This window comes from Oncorhynchus kisutch, unplaced genomic scaffold, assembly GCF_002021735.2.
Source record: "Oncorhynchus kisutch isolate 150728-3 unplaced genomic scaffold, Okis_V2 scaffold1119, whole genome shotgun sequence".
NCBI classification, from domain to species: domain Eukaryota; kingdom Metazoa; phylum Chordata; class Actinopteri; order Salmoniformes; family Salmonidae; genus Oncorhynchus; species Oncorhynchus kisutch.
The window spans coordinates 65,060-87,329 of NW_022263064.1; the positions used below are offsets into that span (position 1 = coordinate 65,060).

At 43.1% G+C, this 22,270-nt stretch overlaps 27 non-coding genes across 27 annotated transcripts; all 27 read left to right on the top strand.

Moving 5' to 3' along the window:
- The first annotated feature begins 387 nt into the window (after positions 1–387).
- On the top strand, positions 388–469 carry trnas-gcu (transfer RNA serine (anticodon GCU)). Its single transcript has one exon. It is a non-coding gene; the product is annotated as a tRNA-Ser (tRNA).
- A 481-nt stretch (positions 470–950) lies between these two features.
- Positions 951–1,032, top strand: trnas-gcu (transfer RNA serine (anticodon GCU)). Its single transcript has one exon. It is a non-coding gene; the product is annotated as a tRNA-Ser (tRNA).
- Positions 1,033–1,512: 480 nt separating this feature from the next.
- On the top strand, positions 1,513–1,594 carry trnas-gcu (transfer RNA serine (anticodon GCU)). The gene has a single exon. It is a non-coding gene; the product is annotated as a tRNA-Ser (tRNA).
- A 481-nt stretch (positions 1,595–2,075) lies between these two features.
- On the top strand, positions 2,076–2,157 carry trnas-gcu (transfer RNA serine (anticodon GCU)). The gene has a single exon. It is a non-coding gene; the product is annotated as a tRNA-Ser (tRNA).
- A 274-nt stretch (positions 2,158–2,431) lies between these two features.
- trnas-gcu (transfer RNA serine (anticodon GCU)) lies at positions 2,432–2,513 on the top strand. The gene has a single exon. It is a non-coding gene; the product is annotated as a tRNA-Ser (tRNA).
- Positions 2,514–3,555: 1,042 nt separating this feature from the next.
- On the top strand, positions 3,556–3,637 carry trnas-gcu (transfer RNA serine (anticodon GCU)). Its single transcript has one exon. It is a non-coding gene; the product is annotated as a tRNA-Ser (tRNA).
- A 479-nt stretch (positions 3,638–4,116) lies between these two features.
- trnas-gcu (transfer RNA serine (anticodon GCU)) lies at positions 4,117–4,198 on the top strand. The gene has a single exon. It is a non-coding gene; the product is annotated as a tRNA-Ser (tRNA).
- Positions 4,199–4,679: 481 nt separating this feature from the next.
- On the top strand, positions 4,680–4,761 carry trnas-gcu (transfer RNA serine (anticodon GCU)). The gene has a single exon. It is a non-coding gene; the product is annotated as a tRNA-Ser (tRNA).
- Positions 4,762–5,240: 479 nt separating this feature from the next.
- Positions 5,241–5,322, top strand: trnas-gcu (transfer RNA serine (anticodon GCU)). The gene has a single exon. It is a non-coding gene; the product is annotated as a tRNA-Ser (tRNA).
- A 481-nt stretch (positions 5,323–5,803) lies between these two features.
- On the top strand, positions 5,804–5,885 carry trnas-gcu (transfer RNA serine (anticodon GCU)). Its single transcript has one exon. It is a non-coding gene; the product is annotated as a tRNA-Ser (tRNA).
- A 1,042-nt stretch (positions 5,886–6,927) lies between these two features.
- Positions 6,928–7,009, top strand: trnas-gcu (transfer RNA serine (anticodon GCU)). Its single transcript has one exon. It is a non-coding gene; the product is annotated as a tRNA-Ser (tRNA).
- A 481-nt stretch (positions 7,010–7,490) lies between these two features.
- Positions 7,491–7,572, top strand: trnas-gcu (transfer RNA serine (anticodon GCU)). Its single transcript has one exon. It is a non-coding gene; the product is annotated as a tRNA-Ser (tRNA).
- Positions 7,573–8,054: 482 nt separating this feature from the next.
- trnas-gcu (transfer RNA serine (anticodon GCU)) lies at positions 8,055–8,136 on the top strand. The gene has a single exon. It is a non-coding gene; the product is annotated as a tRNA-Ser (tRNA).
- Positions 8,137–8,617: 481 nt separating this feature from the next.
- On the top strand, positions 8,618–8,699 carry trnas-gcu (transfer RNA serine (anticodon GCU)). The gene has a single exon. It is a non-coding gene; the product is annotated as a tRNA-Ser (tRNA).
- Positions 8,700–8,978: 279 nt separating this feature from the next.
- Positions 8,979–9,060, top strand: trnas-gcu (transfer RNA serine (anticodon GCU)). The gene has a single exon. It is a non-coding gene; the product is annotated as a tRNA-Ser (tRNA).
- Positions 9,061–9,540: 480 nt separating this feature from the next.
- On the top strand, positions 9,541–9,622 carry trnas-gcu (transfer RNA serine (anticodon GCU)). Its single transcript has one exon. It is a non-coding gene; the product is annotated as a tRNA-Ser (tRNA).
- A 479-nt stretch (positions 9,623–10,101) lies between these two features.
- Positions 10,102–10,183, top strand: trnas-gcu (transfer RNA serine (anticodon GCU)). The gene has a single exon. It is a non-coding gene; the product is annotated as a tRNA-Ser (tRNA).
- Positions 10,184–10,662: 479 nt separating this feature from the next.
- Positions 10,663–10,744, top strand: trnas-gcu (transfer RNA serine (anticodon GCU)). Its single transcript has one exon. It is a non-coding gene; the product is annotated as a tRNA-Ser (tRNA).
- Positions 10,745–11,224: 480 nt separating this feature from the next.
- Positions 11,225–11,306, top strand: trnas-gcu (transfer RNA serine (anticodon GCU)). Its single transcript has one exon. It is a non-coding gene; the product is annotated as a tRNA-Ser (tRNA).
- Positions 11,307–11,787: 481 nt separating this feature from the next.
- trnas-gcu (transfer RNA serine (anticodon GCU)) lies at positions 11,788–11,869 on the top strand. Its single transcript has one exon. It is a non-coding gene; the product is annotated as a tRNA-Ser (tRNA).
- A 481-nt stretch (positions 11,870–12,350) lies between these two features.
- Positions 12,351–12,432, top strand: trnas-gcu (transfer RNA serine (anticodon GCU)). Its single transcript has one exon. It is a non-coding gene; the product is annotated as a tRNA-Ser (tRNA).
- Positions 12,433–14,604: 2,172 nt separating this feature from the next.
- trnas-gcu (transfer RNA serine (anticodon GCU)) lies at positions 14,605–14,686 on the top strand. Its single transcript has one exon. It is a non-coding gene; the product is annotated as a tRNA-Ser (tRNA).
- Positions 14,687–15,163: 477 nt separating this feature from the next.
- Positions 15,164–15,245, top strand: trnas-gcu (transfer RNA serine (anticodon GCU)). Its single transcript has one exon. It is a non-coding gene; the product is annotated as a tRNA-Ser (tRNA).
- Positions 15,246–15,724: 479 nt separating this feature from the next.
- trnas-gcu (transfer RNA serine (anticodon GCU)) lies at positions 15,725–15,806 on the top strand. The gene has a single exon. It is a non-coding gene; the product is annotated as a tRNA-Ser (tRNA).
- A 481-nt stretch (positions 15,807–16,287) lies between these two features.
- On the top strand, positions 16,288–16,369 carry trnas-gcu (transfer RNA serine (anticodon GCU)). Its single transcript has one exon. It is a non-coding gene; the product is annotated as a tRNA-Ser (tRNA).
- A 1,597-nt stretch (positions 16,370–17,966) lies between these two features.
- trnas-gcu (transfer RNA serine (anticodon GCU)) lies at positions 17,967–18,048 on the top strand. The gene has a single exon. It is a non-coding gene; the product is annotated as a tRNA-Ser (tRNA).
- Positions 18,049–20,214: 2,166 nt separating this feature from the next.
- On the top strand, positions 20,215–20,296 carry trnas-gcu (transfer RNA serine (anticodon GCU)). The gene has a single exon. It is a non-coding gene; the product is annotated as a tRNA-Ser (tRNA).
- The last annotated feature ends 1,974 nt before the right edge of the window (positions 20,297–22,270 follow it).

Genomic DNA, 22,270 nt, shown 5'->3' on the forward strand with positions numbered 1-22,270 from the left:
AGGACTTGGTATCTGAGTGGTGAAGGCGATGAACTGCATGTGTGGATTATAACACCAACCTCTTCACAAAACATTTGTTATTTCCTCTCTTACATGGCCCCACATGAAAATAGAATCCCTGCTCAAGCCTCGAGCGACTAATAAGATTCAGGTATTGAAGAATAGCTTCACCAAGGGCAACCTCAATGGTGGGATTTGAACCGACACCTCAACACACTTAATCAAGCACTTGAGACCACTCGGCCTGACAAAACATTTGTTAAATGTCTCGATGGGATCGACACATGGCCCTGCCATTGCTCTACCTCACTTTCATTGATTTCAATCTGGGGTTTACATACAGCAACAACAGTTTTTTAAGATCATTTGCCACTTCAAAAATAACAGGATGAGGTGGCCGAGTGGTTAAGGCGATGGACTGCTAATCCATTATGCTCTGCATGCATGGGTTCGAATCCCATCCTCATCGTGTAACAATTTAAATTCTGTGCTTTATTTTGGCACTGGAAGATTTTGACTTTCACAAACACTGGTAAAATTGCTGACTGCCACAGCGAGAGCACAGGACTTGGTATCTGAGTGGTGAAGGCGATGAACTGCATGTGTGGATTATAACACCAACCTCTTCACAAAACATTTGTTATTTCCTCTCTTACATGGCCCCACATGAAAATAGAATCCCTGCTCAAGCCTCGAGCGACTAATAAGATTCAGGTATTGAAGAATAGCTTCACCAAGGGCAACCTCAATGGTGGGATTTGAACCGACACCTCAACACACTTAATCAAGCACTTGAGACCACTCGGCCTGACAAAACATTTGTTAAATGTCTCGATGGGATCGACACATGGCCCTGCCATTGCTCTACCTCACTTTCATTGATTTCAATCTGGGGTTTACATACAGCAACAACAGTTTTTTAAGATCATTTGCCACTTCAAAAAAAACAGGATGAGGTGGCCGAGTGGTTAAGGCGATGGACTGCTAATCCATTATGCTCTGCATGCATGGGTTCGAATCCCATCCTCATCGTGTAACAATTTAAATTCTGTGCTTTATTTTGGCACTGGAAGATTTTGACTTTCACAAACACTGGTAAAATTGCTGACTGCCACAGCGAGAGCACAGGACTTGGTATCTGAGTGGTGAAGGCGATGAACTGCATGTGTGGATTATAACACCAACCTCTTCACAAAACATTTGTTATTTCCTCTCTTACATGGCCCCACATGAAAATAGAATCCCTGCTCAAGCCTCGAGCGACTAATAAGATTCAGGTATTGAAGAATAGCTTCACCAAGGGCAACCTCAATGGTGGGATTTGAACCGACACCTCAACACACTTAATCAAGCACTTGAGACCACTCGGCCTGACAAAACATTTGTTAAATGTCTCGATGGGATCGACACATGGCCCTGCCATTGCTCTACCTCACTTTCATTGATTTCAATCTGGGGTTTACATACAGCAACAACAGATTTTTAAGATCATTTGCCAATTCAAAAAAACAGGATGAGGTGGCCGAGTGGTTAAGGCGATGGACTGCTAATCCATTATGCTCTGCATGCATGGGTTCGAATCCCATCCTCATCGTGTAACAATTTAAATTCTGTGCTTTATTTTGGCACTGGAAGATTTTGACTTTCACAAACACTGGTAAAATTGCTGACTGCCACAGCGAGAGCACAGGACTTGGTATCTGAGTGGTGAAGGCGATGAACTGCATGTGTGGATTATAACACCAACCTCTTCACAAAACATTTGTTATTTCCTCTCTTACATGGCCCCACATGAAAATAGAATCCCTGCTCAAGCCTCGAGCGACTAATAAGATTCAGGTATTGAAGAATAGCTTCACCAAGGGCAACCTCAATGGTGGGATTTGAACCGACACCTCAACACACTTAATCAAGCACTTGAGACCACTCGGCCTGACAAAACATTTGTTAAATGTCTCGATGGGATCGACACATGGCCCTGCCATTGCTCTACCTCACTTTCATTGATTTCAATCTGGGGTTTACATACAGCAACAACAGTTTTTTAAGATCATTTGCCACTTCAAAAATAACAGGATGAGGTGGCCGAGTGGTTAAGGCGATGGACTGCTAATCCATTATGCTCTGCATGCATGGGTTCGAATCCCATCCTCATCGTGTAATAATTTAAATTCTGTGCTTTATTTTGGCACTGGAAGATTTTGACTTTCACAAACACTGGTAAAATTGCTGACTGCCACAGCGAGAGCACAGGACTTGGTATCTGAGTGGTGAAGGCGATGAACTGCATGTGTGGATTATAACACCAACCAAGTCTCGATGTGATCGACACACCCTGCCATTGCTCTACCTCACTTTCATTGATTTCAATCTGGGGTTTACATACAGCAACAACAGTTTTTAAGATCATTTGCCACTTCAAAAATAACAGGATGAGGTGGCCGAGTGGTTAAGGCGATGGACTGCTAATCCATTATGCTCTGCATGCATGGGTTCGAATCCCATCCTCATCGTGTAACAATTTAAATTCTGTGCTTTATTTTGGCACTGGAAGATTTTGACTTTCACAAACACTGGTAAAATTGCTGACTGCCACAGCGAGAGCACAGGACTTGGTATCTGAGTGGTGAAGGCGATGAACTGCATGTGTGGATTATAACACCAACCTCTTCACAAAACATTTGTTATTTCCTCTCTTACATGGCCCCACATGAAAATAGAATCCCTGCTCAAGCCTCGAGCGACTAATAAGATTCAGGTATTGAAGAATAGCTTCACCAAGGGCAACCTCAATGGTGGGATTTGAACCGACACCTCAACACACTTAATCAAGCACTTGAGACCACTCGGCCTGACAAAACATTTGTTAAATGTCTCGATGGGATCGACACATGGCCCTGCCATTGCTCTACCTCACTTTCATTGATTTCAATCTGGGGTTTACATACAGCAACAACAGATTTTTAAGATCATTTGCCAATTCAAAATACAGTATGAGGGGACCGAGTGGTTAAGGCGATGGACTGCTAATCCATTATGCTCTGCATGCATGGGTTCGAATCCCATCCTCATCGTGTAACAATTTAAATTCTGTGCTTTATTTTGGCACTGGTAGATTTTGACTTTCACAAACACTGGTAAAATTGCTGACTGCCACAGCGAGAGCACAGGACTTGGTATCTGAGTGGTGAAGGCGATGAACTGCATGTGTGGATTATAACACCAACCTCTTCACAAAACATTTGTTATTTCCTCTCTTACATGGCCCCACATGAAAATAGAATCCCTGCTCAAGCCTCGAGCGACTAATAAGATTCAGGTATTGAAGAATAGCTTCACCAAGGGCAACCTCAATGGTGGGATTTGAACCGACACCTCAACACACTTAATCAAGCACTTGAGACCACTCGGCCTGACAAAACATTTGTTAAATGTCTCGATGGGATCGACACATGGCCCTGCCATTGCTCTACCTCACTTTCATTGATTTCAATCTGGGGTTTACATACAGCAACAACAGTTTTTTAAGATCATTTGCCAATTCAAAAAAAACAGGATGAGGTGGCCGAGTGGTTAAGGCGATGGACTGCTAATCCATTATGCTCTGCATGCATGGGTTCGAATCCCATCCTCATCGTGTAACAATTTAAATTCTGTGCTTTATTTTGGCACTGGTAGATTTTGACTTTCACAAACACTGGTAAAATTGCTGACTGCCACAGCGAGAGCACAGGACTTGGTATCTGAGTGGTGAAGGCGATGAACTGCATGTGTGGATTATAACACCAACCTCTTCACAAAACATTTGTTATTTCCTCTCTTACATGGCCCCACATGAAAATAGAATCCCTGCTCAAGCCTCGAGCGACTAATAAGATTCAGGTATTGAAGAATAGCTTCACCAAGGGCAACCTCAATGGTGGGATTTGAACCGACACCTCAACACACTTAATCAAGCACTTGAGACCACTCGGCCTGACAAAACATTTGTTAAATGTCTCGATGGGATCGACACATGGCCCTGCCATTGCTCTACCTCACTTTCATTGATTTCAATCTGGGGTTTACATACAGCAACAACAGATTTTTAAGATCATTTGCCAATAAAAAAAACAGGATGAGGTGGCCGAGTGGTTAAGGCGATGGACTGCTAATCCATTATGCTCTGCATGCATGGGTTCGAATCCCATCCTCATCGTGTAACAATTTAAATTCTGTGCTTTATTTTGGCACTGGTAGATTTTGACTTTCACAAACACTGGTAAAATTGCTGACTGCCACAGCGAGAGCACAGGACTTGGTATCTGAGTGGTGAAGGCGATGAACTGCATGTGTGGATTATAACACCAACCTCTTCACAAAACATTTGTTATTTCCTCTCTTACATGGCCCCACATGAAAATAGAATCCCTGCTCAAGCCTCGAGCGACTAATAAGATTCAGGTATTGAAGAATAGCTTCACCAAGGGCAACCTCAATGGTGGGATTTGAACCGACACCTCAACACACTTAATCAAGCACTTGAGACCACTCGGCCTGACAAAACATTTGTTAAATGTCTCGATGGGATCGACACATGGCCCTGCCATTGCTCTACCTCACTTTCATTGATTTCAATCTGGGGTTTACATACAGCAACAACAGTTTTTTAAGATCATTTGCCACTTCAAAAATAACAGGATGAGGTGGCCGAGTGGTTAAGGCGATGGACTGCTAATCCATTATGCTCTGCATGCATGGGTTCGAATCCCATCCTCATCGTGTAATAATTTAAATTCTGTGCTTTATTTTGGCACTGGTAGATTTTGACTTTCACAAACACTGGTAAAATTGCTGACTGCCACAGCGAGAGCACAGGACTTGGTATCTGAGTGGTGAAGGCGATGAACTGCATGTGTGGATTATAACACCAACCTCTTCACAAAACATTTGTTATTTCCTCTCTTACATGGCCCCACATGAAAATAGAATCCCTGCTCAAGCCTCGAGCGACTAATAAGATTCAGGTATTGAAGAATAGCTTCACCAAGGGCAACCTCAATGGTGGGATTTGAACCGACACCTCAACACACTTAATCAAGCACTTGAGACCACTCGGCCTGACAAAACATTTGTTAAATGTCTCGATGGGATCGACACATGGCCCTGCCATTGCTCTACCTCACTTTCATTGATTTCAATCTGGGGTTTACATACAGCAACAACAGTTTTTAAGATCATTTGCCACTTCAAAAAAACAGGATGAGGTGGCCGAGTGGTTAAGGCGATGGACTGCTAATCCATTATGCTCTGCATGCATGGGTTCGAATCCCATCCTCATCGTGTAACAATTTAAATTCTGTGCTTTATTTTGGCACTGGTAGATTTTGACTTTCACAAACACTGGTAAAATTGCTGACTGCCACAGCGAGAGCACAGGACTTGGTATCTGAGTGGTGAAGGCGATGAACTGCATGTGTGGATTATAACACCAACCTCTTCACAAAACATTTGTTATTTCCTCTCTTACATGGCCCCACATGAAAATAGAATCCCTGCTCAAGCCTCGAGCGACTAATAAGATTCAGGTATTGAAGAATAGCTTCACCAAGGGCAACCTCAATGGTGGGATTTGAACCGACACCTCAACACACTTAATCAAGCACTTGAGACCACTCGGCCTGACAAAACATTTGTTAAATGTCTCGATGGGATCGACACATGGCCCTGCCATTGCTCTACCTCACTTTCATTGATTTCAATCTGGGGTTTACATACAGCAACAACAGTTTTTTAAGATCATTTGCCACTTCAAAAATAACAGGATGAGGTGGCCGAGTGGTTAAGGCGATGGACTGCTAATCCATTATGCTCTGCATGCATGGGTTCGAATCCCATCCTCATCGTGTAATAATTTAAATTCTGTGCTTTATTTTGGCACTGGTAGATTTTGACTTTCACAAACACTGGTAAAATTGCTGACTGCCACAGCGAGAGCACAGGACTTGGTATCTGAGTGGTGAAGGCGATGAACTGCATGTGTGGATTATAACACCAACCTCTTCACAAAACATTTGTTATTTCCTCTCTTACATGGCCCCACATGAAAATAGAATCCCTGCTCAAGCCTCGAGCGACTAATAAGATTCAGGTATTGAAGAATAGCTTCACCAAGGGCAACCTCAATGGTGGGATTTGAACCGACACCTCAACACACTTAATCAAGCACTTGAGACCACTCGGCCTGACAAAACATTTGTTAAATGTCTCGATGGGATCGACACATGGCCCTGCCATTGCTCTACCTCACTTTCATTGATTTCAATCTGGGGTTTACATACAGCAACAACAGTTTTTTAAGATCATTTGCCAATTTAAAAAACAGGATGAGGTGGCCGAGTGGTTAAGGCGATGGACTGCTAATCCATTGTGCTCTGCATGCATGGGTTCGAATCCAATCCTCATCGTGTAACAATTTAAATTCTGTGCTTTATTTTGGCACTGGAAGATTTTGACTTTCACAAACACTGGTAAAATTGCTGACTGCCACAGCGAGAGCACAGGACTTGGTATCTGAGTGGTGAAGGCGATGAACTGCATGTGTGGATTATAACACCAACCTCTTCACAAAACATTTGTTATTTCCTCTCTTACATGGCCCCACATGAAAATAGAATCCCTGCTCAAGCCTCGAGCGACTAATAAGATTCAGGTATTGAAGAATAGCTTCACCAAGGGCAACCTCAATGGTGGGATTTGAACCGACACCTCAACACACTTAATCAAGCACTTGAGACCACTCGGCCTGACAAAACATTTGTTAAATGTCTCGATGGGATCGACACATGGCCCTGCCATTGCTCTACCTCACTTTCATTGATTTCAATCTGGGGTTTACATACAGCAACAACAGTTTTTTAAGATCATTTGCCACTTCAAAAATAACAGGATGAGGTGGCCGAGTGGTTAAGGCGATGGACTGCTAATCCATTATGCTCTGCATGCATGGGTTCGAATCCCATCCTCATCGTGTAACAATTTAAATTCTGTGCTTTATTTTGGCACTGGTAGATTTTGACTTTCACAAACACTGGTAAAATTGCTGACTGCCACAGCGAGAGCACAGGACTTGGTATCTGAGTGGTGAAGGCGATGAACTGCATGTGTGGATTATAACACCAACCTCTTCACAAAACATTTGTTATTTCCTCTCTTACATGGCCCCACATGAAAATAGAATCCCTGCTCAAGCCTCGAGCGACTAATAAGATTCAGGTATTGAAGAATAGCTTCACCAAGGGCAACCTCAATGGTGGGATTTGAACCGACACCTCAACACACTTAATCAAGCACTTGAGACCACTCGGCCTGACAAAACATTTGTTAAATGTCTCGATGGGATCGACACATGGCCCTGCCATTGCTCTACCTCACTTTCATTGATTTCAATCTGGGGTTTACATACAGCAACAACAGTTTTTTAAGATCATTTGCCACTTCAAAAATAACAGGATGAGGTGGCCGAGTGGTTAAGGCGATGGACTGCTAATCCATTATGCTCTGCATGCATGGGTTCGAATCCCATCCTCATCGTGTAACAATTTAAATTCTGTGCTTTATTTTGGCACTGGTAGATTTTGACTTTCACAAACACTGGTAAAATTGCTGACTGCCACAGCGAGAGCACAGGACTTGGTATCTGAGTGGTGAAGGCGATGAACTGCATGTGTGGATTATAACACCAACCTCTTCACAAAACATTTGTTATTTCCTCTCTTACATGGCCCCACATGAAAATAGAATCCCTGCTCAAGCCTCGAGCGACTAATAAGATTCAGGTATTGAAGAATAGCTTCACCAAGGGCAACCTCAATGGTGGGATTTGAACCGACACCTCAACACACTTAATCAAGCACTTGAGACCACTCGGCCTGACAAAACATTTGTTAAATGTCTCGATGGGATCGACACATGGCCCTGCCATTGCTCTACCTCACTTTCATTGATTTCAATCTGGGGTTTACATACAGCAACAACAGATTTTTAAGATCATTTGCCAATTCAAAAAAAATCAGGATGAGGTGGCCGAGTGGTTAAGGCGATGGACTGCTAATCCATTATGCTCTGCATGCATGGGTTCGAATCCCATCCTCATCGTGTAACAATTTAAATTCTGTGCTTTATTTTGGCACTGGTAGATTTTGACTTTCACAAACACTGGTAAAATTGCTGACTGCCACAGCGAGAGCACAGGACTTGGTATCTGAGTGGTGAAGGCGATGAACTGCATGTGTGGATTATAACACCAACCTCTTCACAAAACATTTGTTATTTCCTCTCTTACATGGCCCCACATGAAAATAGAATCCCTGCTCAAGCCTCGAGCGACTAATAAGATTCAGGTATTGAAGAATAGCTTCACCAAGGGCAACCTCAATGGTGGGATTTGAACCGACACCTCAACACACTTAATCAAGCACTTGAGACCACTCGGCCTGACAAAACATTTGTTAAATGTCTCGATGGGATCGACACATGGCCCTGCCATTGCTCTACCTCACTTTCATTGATTTCAATCTGGGGTTTACATACAGCAACAACAGTTTTTTAAGATCATTTGCCACTTCAAAAATAACAGGATGAGGTGGCCGAGTGGTTAAGGCGATGGACTGCTAATCCATTATGCTCTGCATGCATGGGTTCGAATCCCATCCTCATCGTGTAATAATTTAAATTCTGTGCTTTATTTTGGCACTGGAAGATTTTGACTTTCACAAACACTGGTAAAATTGCTGACTGCCACAGCGAGAGCACAGGACTTGGTATCTGAGTGGTGAAGGCGATGAACTGCATGTGTGGATTATAACACCAACCAAGTCTCGATGTGATCGACACATGGCCCTGCCATTGCTCTACCTCACTTTCATTGATTTCAATCTGGGGTTTACATACAGCAACAACAGATTTTTAAGATCATTTGCCAATTCAAAAAAAATCAGGGTGAGGTGGCCGAGTGGTTAAGGCGATGGACTGCTAATCCATTATGCTCTGCATGCATGGGTTCGAATCCCATCCTCATCGTGTAACAATTAAATTCTGTGCTTTATTTTGGCACTGGAAGATTTTGACTTTCACAAACACTGGTAAAATTGCTGACTGCCACAGCGAGAGCACAGGACTTGGTATCTGAGTGGTGAAGGCGATGAACTGCATGTGTGGATTATAACACCAACCTCTTCACAAAACATTTGTTATTTCCTCTCTTACATGGCCCCACATGAAAATAGAATCCCTGCTCAAGCCTCGAGCGACTAATAAGATTCAGGTATTGAAGAATAGCTTCACCAAGGGCAACCTCAATGGTGGGATTTGAACCGACACCTCAACACACTTAATCAAGCACTTGAGACCACTCGGCCTGACAAAACATTTGTTAAATGTCTCGATGGGATCGACACATGGCCCTGCCATTGCTCTACCTCACTTTCATTGATTTCAATCTGGGGTTTACATACAGCAACAACAGTTTTTTAAGATCATTTGCCACTTCAAAAATAACAGGATGAGGTGGCCGAGTGGTTAAGGCGATGGACTGCTAATCCATTATGCTCTGCATGCATGGGTTCGAATCCCATCCTCATCGTGTAACAATTTAAATTCTGTGCTTTATTTTGGCACTGGAAGATTTTGACTTTCACAAACACTGGTAAAATTGCTGACTGCCACAGCGAGAGCACAGGACTTGGTATCTGAGTGGTGAAGGCGATGAACTGCATGTGTGGATTATAACACCAACCTCTTCACAAAACATTTGTTATTTCCTCTCTTACATGGCCCCACATGAAAATAGAATCCCTGCTCAAGCCTCGAGCGACTAATAAGATTCAGGTATTGAAGAATAGCTTCACCAAGGGCAACCTCAATGGTGGGATTTGAACCGACACCTCAACACACTTAATCAAGCACTTGAGACCACTCGGCCTGACAAAACATTTGTTAAATGTCTCGATGGGATCGACACATGGCCCTGCCATTGCTCTACCTCACTTTCATTGATTTCAATCTGGGGTTTACATACAGCAACAACAGTTTTTTAAGATCATTTGCCAAAAAAAAAAACAGGATGAGGTGGCCGAGTGGTTAAGGCGATGGACTGCTAATCCATTATGCTCTGCATGCATGGGTTCGAATCCCATCCTCATCGTGTAACAATTTAAATTCTGTGCTTTATTTTGGCACTGGAAGATTTTGACTTTCACAAACACTGGTAAAATTGCTGACTGCCACAGCGAGAGCACAGGACTTGGTATCTGAGTGGTGAAGGCGATGAACTGCATGTGTGGATTATAACACCAACCTCTTCACAAAACATTTGTTATTTCCTCTCTTACATGGCCCCACATGAAAATAGAATCCCTGCTCAAGCCTCGAGCGACTAATAAGATTCAGGTATTGAAGAATAGCTTCACCAAGGGCAACCTCAATGGTGGGATTTGAACCGACACCTCAACACACTTAATCAAGCACTTGAGACCACTCGGCCTGACAAAACATTTGTTAAATGTCTCGATGGGATCGACACATGGCCCTGCCATTGCTCTACCTCACTTTCATTGATTTCAATCTGGGGTTTACATACAGCAACAACAGTTTTTAAGATCATTTGCCACTAAAAAAAAACAGGATGAGGTGGCCGAGTGGTTAAGGCGATGGACTGCTAATCCATTATGCTCTGCATGCATGGGTTCGAATCCCATCCTCATCGTGTAACAATTAAATTCTGTGCTTTATTTTGGCACTGGAAGATTTTGACTTTCACAAACACTGGTAAAATTGCTGACTGCCACAGCGAGAGCACAGGACTTGGTATCTGAGTGGTGAAGGCGATGAACTGCATGTGTGGATTATAACACCAACCTCTTCACAAAACATTTGTTATTTCCTCTCTTACATGGCCCCACATGAAAATAGAATCCCTGCTCAAGCCTCGAGCGACTAATAAGATTCAGGTATTGAAGAATAGCTTCACCAAGGGCAACCTCAATGGTGGGATTTGAACCGACACCTCAACACACTTAATCAAGCACTTGAGACCACTCGGCCTGACAAAACATTTGTTAAATGTCTCGATGGGATCGACACATGGCCCTGCCATTGCTCTACCTCACTTTCATTGATTTCAATCTGGGGTTTACATACAGCAACAACAGTTTTTTAAGATCATTTGCCACTTCAAAAATAACAGGATGAGGTGGCCGAGTGGTTAAGGCGATGGACTGCTAATCCATTATGCTCTGCATGCATGGGTTCGAATCCCATCCTCATCGTGTAATAATTTAAATTCTGTGCTTTATTTTGGCACTGGAAGATTTTGACTTTCACAAACACTGGTAAAATTGCTGACTGCCACAGCGAGAGCACAGGACTTGGTATCTGAGTGGTGAAGGCGATGAACTGCATGTGTGGATTATAACACCAACCTCTTCACAAAACATTTGTTATTTCCTCTCTTACATGGCCCCACATGAAAATAGAATCCCTGCTCAAGCCTCGAGCGACTAATAAGATTCAGGTATTGAAGAATAGCTTCACCAAGGGCAACCTCAATGGTGGGATTTGAACCGACACCTCAACACACTTAATCAAGCACTTGAGACCACTCGGCCTGACAAAACATTTGTTAAATGTCTCGATGGGATCGACACATGGCCCTGCCATTGCTCTACCTCACTTTCATTGATTTCAATCTGGGGTTTACATACAGCAACAACAGTTTTTTAAGATCATTTGCCACTTCAAAAATAACAGGATGAGGTGGCCGAGTGGTTAAGGCGATGGACTGCTAATCCATTATGCTCTGCATGCATGGGTTCGAATCCCATCCTCATCGTGTAACAATTAAAATTCTGTGCTTTATTTTGGCACTGGAAGATTTTGACTTTCACAAACACTGGTAAAATTGCTGACTGCCACAGCGAGAGCACAGGACTTGGTATCTGAGTGGTGAAGGCGATGAACTGCATGTGTGGATTATAACACCAACCTCTTCACAAAACATTTGTTATTTCCTCTCTTACATGGCCCCACATGAAAATAGAATCCCTGCTCAAGCCTCGAGCGACTAATAAGATTCAGGTATTGAAGAATAGCTTCACCAAGGGCAACCTCAATGGTGGGATTTGAACCGACACCTCAACACACTTAATCAAGCACTTGAGACCACTCGGCCTGACAAAACATTTGTTAAATGTCTCGATGGGATCGACACATGGCCCTGCCATTGCTCTACCTCACTTTCATTGATTTCAATCTGGGGTTTACATACAGCAACAACAGTTTTTTAAGATCATTTGCCACTTCAAAAATAACAGGATGAGGTGGCCGAGTGGTTAAGGCGATGGACTGCTAATCCATTATGCTCTGCATGCATGGGTTCGAATCCCATCCTCATCGTGTAACAATTTAAATTCTGTGCTTTATTTTGGCACTGGAAGATTTTGACTTTCACAAACACTGGTAAAATTGCTGACTGCCACAGCGAGAGCACAGGACTTGGTATCTGAGTGGTGAAGGCGATGAACTGCATGTGTGGATTATAACACCAACCTCTTCACAAAACATTTGTTATTTCCTCTCTTACATGGCCCCACATGAAAATAGAATCCCTGCTCAAGCCTCGAGCGACTAATAAGATTCAGGTATTGAAGAATAGCTTCACCAAGGGCAACCTCAATGGTGGGATTTGAACCGACACCTCAACACACTTAATCAAGCACTTGAGACCACTCGGCCTGACAAAACATTTGTTACTGTCTCGATGGGATCGACACATGCCCTGCAATTGCTCTACCTCACTGTTCATTGATTTCAATCTGGGGTTTACATACAGCAACAACAGATTTTTAAGATCATTTGCCAATTAAAAAATACAGGGTGAGGGGCCGAGTGGTTAAGGCGATGGACTGCTAATCCATTATGCTCTGCATGCATGGGTCGAATCCATCCTCATCGTGTAACAATTTAAATTCTGTGCTTTATTTTGGCACTGGTAGATTTTGACTTTCACAAACACTGGTAAAATTGCTGACTGCCACAGCGAGAGCACAGGACTTGGTATCTGAGTGGTGAAGGCGATGAACTGCATGTGTGGATTATAACACCAACCTCTTCACAAAACATTTGTTATTTCCTCTCTTACATGGCCCCACATGAAAATAGAATCCCTGCTCAAGCCTCGAGCGACTAATAAGATTCAGGTATTGAAGAATAGCTTCACCAAGGGCAACCTCAATGGTGGGATTTGAACCGACACCTCAACACACTTAATCAAGCACTTGAGACCACTCGGCCTGACAAAACATTTGTTAAATGTCTCGATGGGATCGACACATGGCCCTGCCATTGCTCTACCTCACTTTCATTGATTTCAATCTGGGGTTTACATACAGCAACAACAGATTTTTAAGATCATTTGCCAATTCAAAATAACAGATGAGGTGGTCCGAGTGGTTAAGGCCGATGGACTGCTAATCCATTGATGCTCTGCATGCATGGGTTCGAAATCCCATCCTCATCGTGTAACAATTTAAATTCTGTGCTTTATTTTGGCACTGGTAGATTTTGACTTTCACAAACACTGGTAAAATTGCTGACTGCCACAGCGAGAGCACAGGACTTGGTATCTGAGTGGTGAAGGCGATGAACTGCATGTGTGGATTATAACACCAACCTCTTCACAAAACATTTGTTATTTCCTCTCTTACATGGCCCCACATGAAAATAGAATTCCCTGCTCAAGCCTCGAGCGACTAATAAGATTCAGGATTGAAGAATAGCTTCACCAAGGGCAACCTCAATGGTGGGATTTGAACCGACACCTCAACACACTTAATCAAGCACTTGAGACCCCTCGGCCCTGACAAAACATTTGTTTAAATGTCTCGATGGATCGACACATGGCCCTGCCATTGCTCTACCTCACTTTCATTGATTTTCAATCTGGGGTTTACATACAGCAAACAACCGATTTTAAGATCATTTGCCAATTCAAAAAAAATCAGGGTGAGGTGCACGATGTGGTTAAGGCGATGGACTGCTAATCCATTATGCTCTGCATGCATGGTTTCGAATCCCATCCTCATCGTGTAACAATTAAATTCTGTGCTTTATTTGGCACTGGTAAGATTTGACTTTCACAAACACTGGTAAAATTGCTGACTGCCACAGCGAGAGCACAGGACTTGGTATCTGAGTGGTGAAGGCGATTGAACTGCATGTGTGGATTATAACACCAACCTCTTCACAAAACATTTGTTATTTCCTCTCTTACATGGCCCCACATGAAAATAGAATCCCTGCTCAAGCCTCGAGCGGACTAATAAGATTCAGGTATTGAAGAATAGCTTCACCAAGGGCAACCTCAATGGTGGGATTTGAACCGACACCTCAACACACTTAATCAAGCACTTGAGACCACTCGGCCTGACAAAACATTTGTTAAATGTCTCGAATGGGATCGACACATGCCCTGCCATTGCTCTACCTCACTTTCATTGATTTCAATCTGGGGTTTACATACAAGCAACAACAGTTTTTTTAAATCATTTGCCACTTCAAAAATAACAGGATGAGGTGGCCGAGTGGTTAAGGCGATGGACTGCTAATCCATTATGCTCTGCATGCATGGGTTCGAATCCCATCCTCATCGTGTAATAATTTAAATTCTGTGCTTTATTTTGGCACTGGTAGATTTGACTTTCACAAACACTGGTAAATTGCTGACTGCCACAGCGAGAGCACAGGACTTGGTATCTGAGTGGTGAAGGCGATGAACTGCATGTGTGGATTATAACACCCAACCTCTTCACAAAACATTTGTTATTTCCTCTCTTACATGGCCCCACATGAAAATAGAATCCCTGCTCAAGCCTCGAGCGACTAATAAGATTCAGGTATTGAAGAATAGCTTCACCAAGGGCAACCTCAATGGTGGGATTTGAACCGACACCTCAACACACTTAATCAAGCACTTGAGACCACTCGGCCTGACAAACATTTGTTAAATGTCTCGATGGGATCGACACATGGCCCTGCCATTGCTTACCTCACTTTCATTGATTTCAATCTGGGTTTACATACAGCAACAACAGATTTTTAAGATCATTTGCCACTTCAAAAAAAACAGGATGAGGTGGCCGAGTGGTTAAGGCGATGGACTGCTAATCCATTATGCTCTGCATGCATGGGTTCGAATCCCATCCTCATCGTGTAACAATTTAAATTCTGTGCTTTATTTTGGCACTGGAAGATTTTGACTTTCACAAACACTGGTAAAATTGCTGACTGCCACAGCGAGAGCACAGGACTTGGTATCTGAGTGGTGAAGGCGATGAACTGCATGTGTGGATTATAACACCAACCTCTTCACAAAACATTTGTTATTTCCTCTCTTACATGGCCCCACATGAAAATAGAATCCCTGCTCAAGCCTCGAGCGACTAATAAGATTCAGGTATTGAAGAATAGCTTCACCAAGGGCAACCTCAATGGTGGGATTTGAACCGACACCTCAACACACTTAATCAAGCACTTGAGACCACTCGGCCTGACAAAACATTTGTTAAATGTCTCGATGGGATCGACACATGGCCCTGCCATTGCTCTACCTCACTTTCATTGATTTCAATCTGGGGTTTACATACAGCAACAACAGTTTTTTAAGATCATTTGCCACTTCAAAAAACAGGATGAGGTGGCCGAGTGGTTAAGGCGATGGACTGCTAATCCATTATGCTCTGCATGCATGGGTTCGAATCCCATCCTCATCGTGTAACAATTAAAATTCTGTGATTTATTTTGGCACTGGAAGATTTTGACTTTCACAAACACTGGTAAAATTGCTGACTGCCACAGCGAGAGCACAGGACTTGGTATCTGAGTGGTGAAGGCGATGAACTGCATGTGTGGATTATAACACCAACCTCTTCACAAAACATTTGATATTTCCCTCTCGTACATGGCCCCACATGAAAATAGAATCCCTGCTCAAGCCTCGAGCGACTAATAAGATTCAGGTATTGAAGAATAGCTTCACCAGGGCAACCTCAATGGTGGGATTTGAACCGACACCTCAACACACTTAATCAAGCACTTGAGACCACTCGGCCTGACAAAACATTTGTTAAATGTCTCGATGGGATCGACACATGGCCCTGCCATTGCTCTACCTCACTTTCATTGATTTCAATCTGGGGTTTACATACAGCAACAACAGTTTTTTAAGATCATTTGCCACTTCAAAAATAACAGGATGAGGTGGCCGAGTGGTTAAGGCGATGGACTGCTAATCCATTATGCTCTGCATGCATGGGTTCGAATCCCATCCTCATCGTGTAATAATTTAAATTCTGTGCTTTATTTTGGCACTGGAAGATTTTGACTTTCACAAACACTGGTAAATTGCTGACTGCCACAGCGAGAGCACAGGACTTGGTATCTGAGTGGTGAAGGCGATGAACTGCATGTGTGGATTATAACACCAACCTCTTCACAAAACATTTGTTATTTCCTCTCTTACATGGCCCCACATGAAATAGAATCCCTGCTCAAGCCTCGAGCGACTAATAAGATTCAGGTATTGAAGAATAGCTTCACCAAGGGCAACCTCAATGGTGGGATTTGAACCGACACCTAAACACACTTAATCAAGCACTTGAGACCACTCGGCCTGACAAAACATTTGTTAAATGTCTCGATGGGATCGACACATGGCCCTGCCATTGCTCTACCTCACTTTCATTGATTTCAATCTGGGGTTTACATACAGCAACAACAGTTTTTTAAGATCATTTGCCACTTCAAAAAAATCAGGATGAGGTGGCCGAGTGTTAAGGCGATGGACTGCTAATCCATTATGCTCTGCATGCATGGGTTCGAATCCCATCCTCATGTGTAATAATTTAAATTCTGTGCTTTATTTTGGCACTGGAGATTTTGACTTTCACAAACACTGGTAAAATTGCTGACTGCCACAGCGAGAGCACAGGACTTGGTATCTGAGTGGTGAAGGCGATGAACTGCATGTGTGGATTATAACACCAACCTCTTCACAAAACATTTGTTATTTCCTCTCTTACATGGCCCCACATGAAATAGAATCCCTGCTCAAGCCTCGAGCGACTAATAAGATTCAGGTATTGAAGAATAGCTTCACCAAGGGCAACCTCAATGGTGGGATTTGAACCGACACCTCAACACACTTAATCAAGCACTTGAGACCACTCGGCCTGACAAAACATTGTTAAATGTCTCGATGGGATCGACACATGGCCTGCCATTGCTCTACCTCACTTTCATTGATTTCAATCTGGGGTTTACATACAGCAACAACAGTTTTTTAAGATCATTTGCCACTTAAAAAATAACAGGATGAGGTGGCGAGTGGTTAAGGCGATGGACTGCTAATCCATTATGCTCTGCATGCATGGGTTCGAATCCCAATCATCGTCGTGTAACAATTAAAATTCTGTGCTTTATTTTGGCACTGGTAGATTTTGACTTTCACAAAACACTGGTAAAATTGCTGACTGCCACGCGAGAGCACAGGACTTGGTATCTGAGTGGTGAAGGCGATGAACTGCATGTGTGGATTATACACCCAACCTCTTCACAAACATTTGTTATTTCCTCTCTTACATGGCCCCACATGAAAATAGAATCCCTGCTCAAGCCTCGAGCGACTAATAAGATTCAGGTATTGAAGAATAGCTTCACCAAGGGCAACCTCAATGGTGGGATTTGAACCGACACCTCAACACACTTAATCAAGCACTTGAGACCACTCGCCTGACAAAACATTTGTTAAATGTCTCGATGGGATCGACACATGGCCCTGCCATTGCTCTACCTCACTTTCATTGATTTCAATCTGGGTTTACATACAGCAACAACAGATTTTTAAGATCATTTGCCACTTCAAAAATAACAGGGATGAGGTGGCCGAGTGGTTAAGGCGATGGACTGCTAATCCATTATGCTCTGCATGCATGGGTTCGAATCCCATCCTCATCGTTGTGTACAATTTAAATTCTGTGCTTTATTTTGGCACTGGTAGATTTTGACTTTCACAAACACTGGTAAAATTGCTGACTGCCACAGCGAGAGCACAGGACTTGGTATCTGAGTGGTGAAGGCGATGATGAACTGCATGTGTGGATTATAACACCAACCTCTTCACAAAACATTTGTTATTTCCTCTCTACATGGCCCCACATGAAAATAGAATCCCTGCTCAAGCCTCGAGCGACTAATAAGATTCAGGTATTGAAGAATAGCTTCACCAAGGGCAACCTCAATGGTGGGATTTGAACCGACACCTCAACACACTTAATCAAGCACTTGAGACCACTCGGCCTGACAAAACATTTGTTAAATGTCTCGATGGGATCGACACATGGCCCTGCCATTGCTCTACCTCCACTTTCATTGATTTCAATCTGGGGTTTACATACAGCAACAACAGTTTTTTAAGATCATTTGCCACTTCAAAAAAAAACAGGATGGAGGTGGCCGAGTGGTTAAGGCGATGGACTGCTAATCCATTATGCTCTGCATGCATGGGTTCGAATCCCATCCTATTGTGTAATAATTAAATTCTGTGCTTTATTTTGGCACTGGAAGATTTGACTTCACAAAACACTGGTAAAATTGCTGACTGCCACAGCGAGAGCACAGGACTTGGTATCTGAGTGGTGAAGGCGATGAACTGCATGTGTGGATTATAACACCAACCTCTTCACAAAACATTTGTTATTTCCCTCTCTTACATGGCCCCACATGAAAATAGAATCCCTGCTCAAGCCTCAGCGACTAATAAGATTCAGGTATTGAAGAATAGCTTCACCAAGGGCAACCTCAATGGTGGGATTTGAACCGACACCTCAACACACTTAATCAAGCACTTGAGACCACTCGGCCACAAAACATTTTTTAAATGTCTCGATGGGATCGACACATGGCCCTGCCATTGCTCTACCTCACTTTCATTGATTTCAATCGGGGTTTACATACAGCAACAACAGTTTTTTTAAGATCATTTGCCACTCAAAAATACAGGATGAGGTGGCCGAGTGGTTAAGGCGATGGACTGCTAATCCATTTGCTCTGCATGCATGGGTTCGAATCCCATCCTCATCGTGTAACAATTAAAATTGGTGCTTTATTGGCACTGGTAGATTTTGACTTTCACAAACACTGGTAAAATTGCTGACTGCCACAGCGAGAGCACAGGACTTGGTATCTGAGTGGTGAAGGCGAGGCGATGAACTGCATGTGTGGATTATAACACCAACCTCTTCACAAAACATTTGTTATTTCCTCTCTTACATGGCCCCACATGAAAATAGAATCCCTGCTCAAGCCTCGAGCGACTAATAAGATTCAGGTATTGAAGAATAGCTTCACCAAGGGCAACCTCAATGGTGGGATTTGAACCGACACCTCAACACACTTAATCAAGCACTTGAGACCACTCGGCCTGACAAAACATTTGTTAAATGTCTCGATGGGATCGACACATGGCCCTGCCATGCTCTACCTCACTTCATTGATTTCAATCGGGGTTTACATACAGCAACAACAGTTTTTAAGATCATTTGCCACTTCAAAAAACAACAGGATGAGGTGGACCGAGTGGTTAAGGCGATGGACTGCTAATCCCTTATGCTCTGCATGCATGGGTTCGAATCCCATCCTCATCGTGTAACAATTAAAATTCTGTGCTTTATTTTGGCACTGGAAGATTTGACTTTCACAAACACTGGTAAAAAATTGCTGACTGCCACAGCGAGAGCACAGGACTTGGTATCTGAGTGGTGAAGGCGATTAACTGCATGTGTGGATTATAACACCAAACTCTTCACAAAACATTTGTTATTTCCTTCTTACATGGCCCCCACATAAAATCGAATCCCTGCTCAAGCCTCGAGCGCTCTAATAGATTCAGGTATTGAAGCATGCTTCACCAGGGCAACCTCAATGGTGGGATTTGAACCGACACCTCAACACACTTAATCAAGCACTTGAGACCACTCGGCCCTGACCACAAACATTGTTAAATGTCTCGATGGGATCGACACATGGCCCTGCCATTGCTCTACCTCACTTTCATTGATTTCAATCTGGGTTTACATACAGCAACAAACAGTTTTTTAAGATCATTTGCCACTTCAAAAATCAGGTGAGGTGGCCGAGTGGTTAAGGCGATGGACTGCTAATCCATTATGCTCTGCATGCATGGGTTCGAATCCCATCCTCATCGTGTAACAATTATCAATTGTGCTTTATTTTGGCACTGGAAGATTTTGACTTTCACAAACACTGGTAAAAATTGCTGACTGCCACAGCGAGAGCACAGGACTTGGTATCTGAGTGGTGAAGGCGATGAACTGCATGTGTGGATTATAACACCACCTCTTCACAAAACATTTGTTATTTCCTCTCTTACATGGCCCCACATGAAAATAGAATCCCTGCTCAAGCCTCGAGAGACTAATAAGATTCAGGTATTGAAGATATATTCAGCTTCACCAAGGGCAACCTCAATGGTGGGATTGAACGACACACCTCAACACACTTAATCAAGCACTTGAGACCACTCGGCCTGACAAAACATTTGTTTTAATGTCTCGATGGGATCGCACATGCCCTGCCATTGCTCTACCTCACTTTCATTGATTTCAATCTGGGGTTTACATACAGCAACAACAGTTTTTTAAGATCATTTTGCCAATTCAAAAAAAAATCAGGATGAGGTGGCCGAGTGGTTAAGGCGATGGACTGCAATCCATTAGCTCTGCATGCATGGGTTCGAATCCATCCTCATTGTGTAACAATTTAAATTCTTGCTTTATTTTGGCACTGGTAGATTTTGACTTTCAAAACACTGGTAAAAATTGCTGACTGCCACAGCGGAGCACAGGACTTGGTATCTGAGTGGTGAAGGCGATGAACTGCATGTGTGGATTATAACACCAACCTCTTCACAAAACATTTGTTATTTCTCTCTTACATGGCCCCACATGAAATAGAATCCCTGCTCAAGCCTCGAGCGACTAATAAGATTCAGGTATTGAAGAATAGCTTCACCAAGGGCAACCTCAATGGTGGGATTTGAACCGACACCTCAACACACTTAATCAAGCACTTGAGACCACTCGGCCTGACAAAACATTTGTTAAATGTCTCGATGGGATCGACACATGGCCATGCCATCTGCTCTAACTCACTTTCATTGATTTCAATCTGGGGTTTACATACAGCAACAACAGTTTTTTAAGATCATTTGCCACTTCAAAAATAACAGGATGAGGTGGCCGAGTGGTTAAGGCGATGGACTGCTAATCCATTATGCTCTGCATGCAGGGTCGAATCCCATCCATCGTGCTTTTGTAACATTTCTTTTAACAATTAAAATTGTGCGTTATTTTGGACTGGAAGATTTTGACTTTCACAAACACTGGTAAAATTGCTGAATGCCACAGCGAGAGCACAGGATCTGGTATCTGAGTGGTGAGGCGATGAACTGCATGTGTGGATTATAACACCAACCCCCTTCACAAAACATTTGTTATTTCCTCTCTTACATGGCCCCACATGAAATAGAATCCCTGCTCAAGCCTCGAGCGACTAATAAGATTCAGGTATTGAAGAATAGCTTCACCAGGGCAACCTCAATGGTGGGATTTGAACCGACACCTCAACACACTTAATCAAGCACTTGAGAGACACTCGGCCTGCACAAAACTTGTTAAATGTCTCGATGGATCGACACATGGCCCTGCCATTGCTCTACCTCACTCATTGATTTCAATCTGGGGTTTACATACAGCAACAACAGTTTTTAAGATCATTTGCCACTTCAAAAATAACAGGATGAGGTGGACGAGTGGTTAAGGCGATGGACTGCTAATCCATTATGCTCTGCATGCATGGGTTCGAATCCCTCCTATCGTTTATTGTAAAATTAAAATTCTGTGATTTATTTTGGCACACTGGAAGATTTGACTTCACAAACACTGGTTAAAATTGCTGACTGCCACAGCGAGAGCCACAGGACTTGGTATCTGAGTGGTGAAGGCGATGAACTGCATGTGGGATTATAAACACCAACCTCTTCACAAACATTTGTTATTTCCTCTCTTACATGGCCCCCACATGAAAATAGAATCCCTGGGCAAGCCTCGGCGCGACTAATAAGATTCAGGTATTGAAGAATAGCTTCACCAAGGGCAAC